Source organism: Cupressus sempervirens, chromosome 5 (assembly GCF_028749045.1).
Source record: "Cupressus sempervirens isolate cs-2001-9-10 chromosome 5, ASM2874904v1, whole genome shotgun sequence".
NCBI lineage: Eukaryota > Viridiplantae > Streptophyta > Pinopsida > Cupressales > Cupressaceae > Cupressus > Cupressus sempervirens.
The window spans coordinates 450,615,302-450,622,899 of NC_143122.1; the positions used below are offsets into that span (position 1 = coordinate 450,615,302).

General features: G+C 31.9%; 1 pseudogene; it reads right to left on the reverse strand.

The window, feature by feature from the left end:
- Positions 1–933: 933 nt before the first annotated feature.
- Positions 934–7,185, reverse strand: LOC149556725 (protein kinase STUNTED-like; annotated as a pseudogene).
- Positions 7,186–7,598: the final 413 nt, after the last annotated feature.

The window sequence follows — 7,598 nt, forward strand, 5'->3', positions numbered from 1 at the left end:
ACTCCCCTGGTTGAAAGAAACTCAAGTTTCTTGAGTTGGGATGTCTTCAATCCTACTCCCAATCTTGATGATTGCTTCTTTAGTCAACCAACTTGCATCCTCTGGTGCTTTATCTTTCCATTTAACTAGGTAGTCAAATTATATATTTCTCCTTGTCTTGTGGGCTTCTCTCTTTCCTAAAATAGCTTTAATGGTGGGTTTGGACACCTATGATAACTCTTGCAGCAAATTTGCTTGTTCTTATTGTTACACTTCAGTGATATCTTCAGCTTGTATTAGTCCTTTGTATGCATAAATATCTACAATATTAAAGATAGAAGATGTTATAATATCTATAGGTAAATCAATTAGATAATCATTTTTACCATATTTCTTCAAAATAATAAAAGGACCCCTTTTCTTCATCATTAGCTTTGTGTATTTTTCTCTAGGCATTCTCTCCTTCTTTATATTGATCATCATAAGATCCCCTACTTTAAATTTTAGGTCTCTCCTCTTCTTGTGAGCATATGCCTTGTACTTATTTGTTGTAAGATCCAATTTATCCATCACCTGCTGGTGTATTTCTATCATTATCTCTGCTCTTGTCAATATTCTTCAAATCTCTCAATTCCAAGACTCTTGTTAGATGATTCCCATACACCCAGAAACATTGTTTTCATGGTACCATTGATGTTTCACCTATCTCAACATCCAAAAGGGAATTGAACCCTAAGATATTTTTACTTGGATGTTTTCCTTTGGACGAATTAATGATTTTCATCTTAAATTGAAAGCATTCCATATTCAAAGAGTTTCAACATGGAGTCCACTCCTCTTTTTCCCACTAATTGACTCATGGTCATAATTAGTGGATACCAAAATCAAATGTTCATTTTTCTATTTCTCTTGTTGTACAAAATATATAGATGCATTCTTCCCATTTTTCATGTTCTATTTCAAACTCAAATTTGTGTCCTCCACACTAAACCAATTAAAACTTGAAGAACAACTGAAACAGCTATGATAATAGTCTTCCAAGGATCTACTGGCATGCAAAAGCTCTTCACTTTTCTCAAGTCTGCTAACTGATGCAATATCATCAGCAACCCCAAGCATAGCAAGTGATAAGTGGGTTTTGATATCAAAACCCCCATGGTTTGATCCATGTTCATCCTCAACCAATTCATCTATGTCCTTGGACATTGACAATTGCCTCTTGGGATAGTAATTTAGATCATCCACCTCCCCTTGCAAGATATTCAATATCTAAATCAAAAAAGTTAGATCCATCAATGATTAGGGAGGTTCTTACATATAATTTAGAACATCGACCAAAGATTCATTTGAAACTTTAGTATTAAAAGTTAAGGCTCCACTTGTTGGTGAGAATCAACTAGTGATATCAAGAATGGAACAAATATGTGATTATGACATAGCTGAACTAGTGAGACATTAAGTATCATGAGTGTCCCAATATTAACATTAAAATAAAAAATATAGACTTAGAAAAGTTCACATTTTCATGTGGACAAAACAACAGGTTAGAGAAAACATATTATGTCATAGAATTCAATTCTATGTGAAAAAATGGTTAAATTGCCTATCTGAGGGCTATAGAAAAGTTTAATAACACAACTAAGGATCAGCTCTCATCACCTTAAATATGAAATGGGTAGATGCAATATCACAAAAGAAAAGTGGGAGTGAAGAACTTGTACCTTTTGTGGTAGAGATGTGATTGATATCAAATGACATTTCATCTTGGAGTGCACAACATATGTGGATATCTATAAGCAATTTGAGAATACTTTGAGGGTGGCCAATCACAAGGTCTTTGGCAGCATATGAAGATATCTATAAGAAGTTTGGTAAAACTATGAAAGTGGACAATCAAAAATTCTTTAAGGAGACAACACTTAACAATATACAAGCTTCTTGGTCAAGACTCATATTAGAAGAGCTGATATAGAAAGAAATCTGAAAATGTGCTAATGTTATGAATTTTTATCCCTTAGACCTCCTAATCTCATGGACTTCATTATTATTCCTTCCTTTCATTTCATATGGAAAATCGCATTACAAATAGTAGATTGAACCAACATGGTATCAAAAATCAATGTACTAGTGGCCAGCTATACACCCTTACTGCGTACATTCATGACAAAAAAATTGTAGCACTCTTTACCTCTTAAATTAAGAAAAACTAGATTTTGTGAATTCAGCTTTGTATATGATTCAAAAGACCCAAACATTCATGAAAAAAGAAAGGGACTTGGGAAAATTACTCAGCTCATACAAGGTCGAAGTTGAGATGCCTTTCGTACACAAAGTGTTGCACTATGAATCATTCTATTCATTTCATTTTTGTCATACAGATATTCTAGAAGTAGATCAATGAGTTCTTCCATAGAACCTTCAATCATTAATGACATTGCCTAAAATTTCAAAGGATGGTTAGAAGTTGAAGAAATAGTTATAGAAAACTGAGTAAATTAAATTAACAATAAGATAGTAAGAAAGGAAATCAAAGCCTTACCAACATAACCAAACTCTCATGACCCTTTGGTTTATTGTTATTTATTGGTTTTCCTTCACTTATTAGCTCCAAAATAACTACTCCAAATGAATACATATCTATTTTCTCATTAACCTTATTGTACATTAATACTCTAGAGCCAAATATCTGAAAAGATTATCAAAGTTAGTTTTTTTGGAAACAATTCTACAAAGTTAGTGAACATAATCAACAAGGTCTAAAAATGTAGATCCAATGCCAGGAATCAATTGATAGAATAAGAAACATTTTCATTCAGATCAAAGAGGTTCTTGAGAAAAGACATAAGAGAATACTAGGGAGCATACCTGAATGTACCTACAATATCATTGCATGTGATGTATGCTAAAGTAGTTGATGCCATTTGGCTAATCCAAAATCTGACAACTACTTTAAAAAAAAATTTAATATAATGATCATCTTCCCTAGAGTTCTATAATTTGTATGTAGAAAGCATTACATTTCTAAGTTAAAGCACAATAGATGTGAAGAAGAACATTTAAATTTTATTCCTCTTGCAAGAAAAATATGATACCTACCCATGGTTCAAAATCTTTTGGTAGAAAACTATTTGATTATTTCACATCTCTATGGATTATAAGATGGGGATAGTCATCATGAAGATAATTTAATGCTTCAAAAATTCCAATGGCTACTTTTAGCCTTTCTGACCAAGGAACTAGTGGCTTGTCCTTCACTCTTGTACATAGAAAATTTCCCAACCAAAATTACCAAAAAGAGGCATGCAATATAAAAACCAAATAGTCCAAAACATGCGAGTATCCTACAATTGACACTTAGCATACCATGAATATTTTCTTCCAGGTTCCCTCTAACCAACAAGTTTTACTAAACCAAGAAATACTTTGTTTCATCAACACAATAACCATTAATGAAATAATGTTCTTGTAATGTAACGTTGTATAGTAATTTGAACTTCCATAAGGAGTTCTTGCTCTATTTTTGGAGAAGCATTTAATAACTTCACTGCCACGGGTTGTCCATCAGGAAAAATGCCTCTGTACACATTGCTCTAGCCTCTTTTTCCAATGAGGTTGTCGAAACAAAAGAAGGATTACATAATAATGAAATAATCTCTCCATACAAGAAAACATAAAAGGAAAGAAATGAAGTGATAATAATTGTAATCAGATGAAAATTGAGTAGAGACTCAACCTTCTAAGAACTCAAAAGTTGCACATTTTAATTCTCCATATGTGAATTGCATGCATTTTTTATGTTTACAAACATGTTTCAACCTCTGTATCAAGAACTTATCTTCTATAGACTCATTTTGGGCAGTGAAAAGAGACTAAATTTGTATAGATCACTCTTCTATGGATGTTACTTCATTTGGTGATTAGATCTTACTAATATCATTAAGTCTTCTACTTAAATCTCTATTTTACTTGGTAGATTTTGTGTAACCTTTCCATGTCTATTTGGAAACTATAAAACCCACTCAACCACAAAAATTTCTCTAACTATAGGCCTAGGATTAGGAAATTTATTCATTCTAATGACATTTTTCCATAATGGCCATCTAGAAGATGAGTTGTCTTTGAGGGGCTAATCTTGATGTATTTTCTTCCATTTATTTTCATTTATTAGATGAGATTTTTGCATCCTCTTCCTTCTGTGAAATCTGATAAGAAGCACTAGAAACTATCTAAAATGAATCACATGAAGAATAACTCTCTGACTTACTAGGATCATAGTCCTTGACATAGTCCTTGTCATCTTCACCAATAGTATTAATGGAAGAATTGTAAAACATGCTAGCTGACCTCAAAGGAATGCATAGCTTGAAGGGCTCCATTTTGAGGGAGATAATGGCATGTCTACCAAGGTAGTAATTATGACTAGATGTTATTATAGCTACATCTAAAGGACTTTTAGCAACTCTAGAATTGTTAGATGGATCATAATTTGGGAGTGCACCTCTCACTAAATGTAATAAAGAATTCAATCTATTTACTCTGGTACCAATTCTTGGAAGCAAAATGATATAAATCAACAAAGAAGTAACCAAATTATTTTCATATATGCAAAAAATTTACCCATAATCAAAGTTTCTCATATTATATATCTACATTAATTACCTTGGAGAGATTGTGCTCCAACTTTCTCTAATATGACTATTCCATTATCAATAATCAAGATAGAACAAGTATATGGTAACCTCTTTCCATAGCAGGTAGCAAGTGACTCAGAGGATCTGAGATATTGAGGATGAGGTAAATTAGAAACTTCTTTAACTAAATTTATTGCATATAAGGGTGAATCCCCAAATCTTTAAAGACATTAGCAAAAACTCCTCATACCTTAAGGTACTTTGCTTACTTTTTCCTATAATAAGAGTTGTGGCCTTGTACAAACTTGCTTCTTCCACCAATACCTTTCTTACTAGAGGGCCACACAAGACTTTCAAATGAAGCTTTACATAATCCAAAGAAGAAGAAATTCATCTTTAATCTTCATTTATGGAGAAATGCAAGATACATGAACATGAAAAAAGGTCTAAGATTAATTACTTGTTTCAATCTCCAGAAACCATCATAAACATCAACATGAAGTCATGTTCTAAATATTTAATAGTTAACTAGTTCTTAGAACTTAGCTCTTTTTTCCTTGATAGTTAGCACTCTTTGTTGTATTAAAATACTAATGTTATTGATCACTTGTGGGAATTGGTATTCTTTCCCTTTTCTTTATCACCAAAAGTTGCAAAGTTCATTGTATGTTTGAGAAGGATTAAGTATTTGTAAATTGTAGGAGTCTAGTTGACAATAATTAGGCATTTTTTCTTATGAATAATATTTAGGTTTTTCAAGGCTTCCTTAAATAAATAATTTTAAGTTGGCAATATTCTAGCCTTAAAGAGTTATTTTAAAACCTTTTAGCTCAATAGTTGTTAGATTAGAGTTCAACATTTTCTAGAATATGGTCGATATTATAGTTTTAAGGGTTTATTTATATGGTTTACTACTATTTTAAAAAGAAAAAGAGGATTGGGATTCTGCCAAGAAGGAGAAATAGGCTTACAAAGATGTAGTAACTCTCTATGAGATGCATGTAGCTTATGAAAAATTATTATCATAGGAAGAGAAGCAGCTTGTGAATATATACAGATTGGTTGAAAGTGGGTCAAAAACATCATAGCCTATTAAAACATTTGAAAAGATGGGTGGTACTATTGCTAATAATGATGATGAGGTTAATGAGGAGGTTGTGAAAGTATTACATGAAGCCATGGAGAAACACATTGAAGAAATTGACTTGTGTGTTTAGGCACTAAAGCTTTTTCCTCAGGCTTCCAACAAGATCACCATACTTATTTCATTAAAAATTTCCAAAAATAAAATTGAGGTAAGCTGTCATTTTCTATTGAAAACTTGTAGTATGTTTGCTCAAATTTTCAATAAGAAAATTGCATTAATTTGGTTTTGTGGGATACCATCTATGTTGTATGTTCAATCTAAAGCAGCAACATTTTGACTCTAGTGAGACATCTCAACAAGTCTACAATACCTACATTTGCATGAGAGTGTTATAAGCCCTTCATTGTATCTTACTACTTATTGTTATCTTTATTCCATGATCTGACATGTGAAACTAAAGATACCATCATTATCATTTTTTGTGTTTCATTAGATGTCATGACAATATAAACTAGATTTTTGAATAACTAGATCTTTTTAAATATATCTAATGGAGTTTTCAACTTTGGGTCAAAAGCATATAGAAAAATCAAAACCATATGATATGTAAATGTTAAGTTCACATGAGACTTGATCTAGATCGAATGTAGCCTTCCACTATAAAAAATAGATTAAAGATAGCTTCTCTTAGAATATTGTTAATGAGGCTGGAGCTATCTTTAGGATATTTAAAGTAAGTGAGTTGTGTTACCCAGTTTGGATTTTTTACTTTACACTATAATCAGCATAGTCATGCTGCAATGTTCTTAGCATTTCATTCATTTTTGGTTTCTTTGTAATTACTTGCCTATAGTTTCTGCAAGTTATGTGGCTTTATCATGTTATAGAACTCTTATATTATCTACAAACAATCTTTAAAAGATTGGGTAGTGTTTCATTTTATAAACTAATGTGCAAGCTTGGTGGATGGAGTCCATGCATAGTCACTTGATTTATTACTAGAGAACAATGAGCACACCATTAAAACTGGAAGCTCACATTATAATGGAAAGGGTGTTTTTATTCCAAATGTAGAAAATTCAATTTATTTGATGATTTCTAACTTCTACAATAACCAAGGAGTCATTTTTCTTTTTGTCTTTAGACTCTTTAGATTGGTTGAGAGTAGACAGAAAAAGAAGCAAATTTAGTCACAAAATTTGAAGGATCATTAACTATGGGTCTATCACCTATTCTAGTTGCAATAGTTTCTTCCCCAATAAAAGCATCTCCAAATATGTTTGTTTCTGGCATTCTCATGATTTTAGCTCCAATAGGGCCTTCAGCAACTTCTACATCAATTATGCCTCTCATACCAACAAATCCAGCTACTTTAATGCCTTCTATCATTCCCATTGTTCCAACTTTTATTGGAGTTGTCTTACCTACTTTGGCTACATCTATTCCCATAGTTACTCTAGCAGCTAGTGTCATGTGAACATCCACCATTTCCACTTCACCTCCCATCAAATATTTTTATCCCTCTAGCTATAGCATTGACTACCTCTATTGTAATGCTTGTCATGACAATAGAATCTACAACTACCACAATTGACACAATATCATATGAATATTCTATTTAGCAAGTCACAAAATCTTTGTTTACTACAAATTTTATAGTTGGGTTTGTAAAAGGTTGTGATGCATGAAATAGGTAATAGTTTCAGCTGAAAATTTCTGATCTACTATATATTTATGTTTCTTTATGTCAGAATTTGGTGATTCAAAGGAAGGAGGAATGGATGAGACTTCTACCCAAGATCAGGAGGTAGGACATGTTTTTAAATATCTACTTATTTAGATTGTTTTGAAAGAACAATAGATGTAAATAATTATTTTATTTCTTTTATTTGTTTAGATTA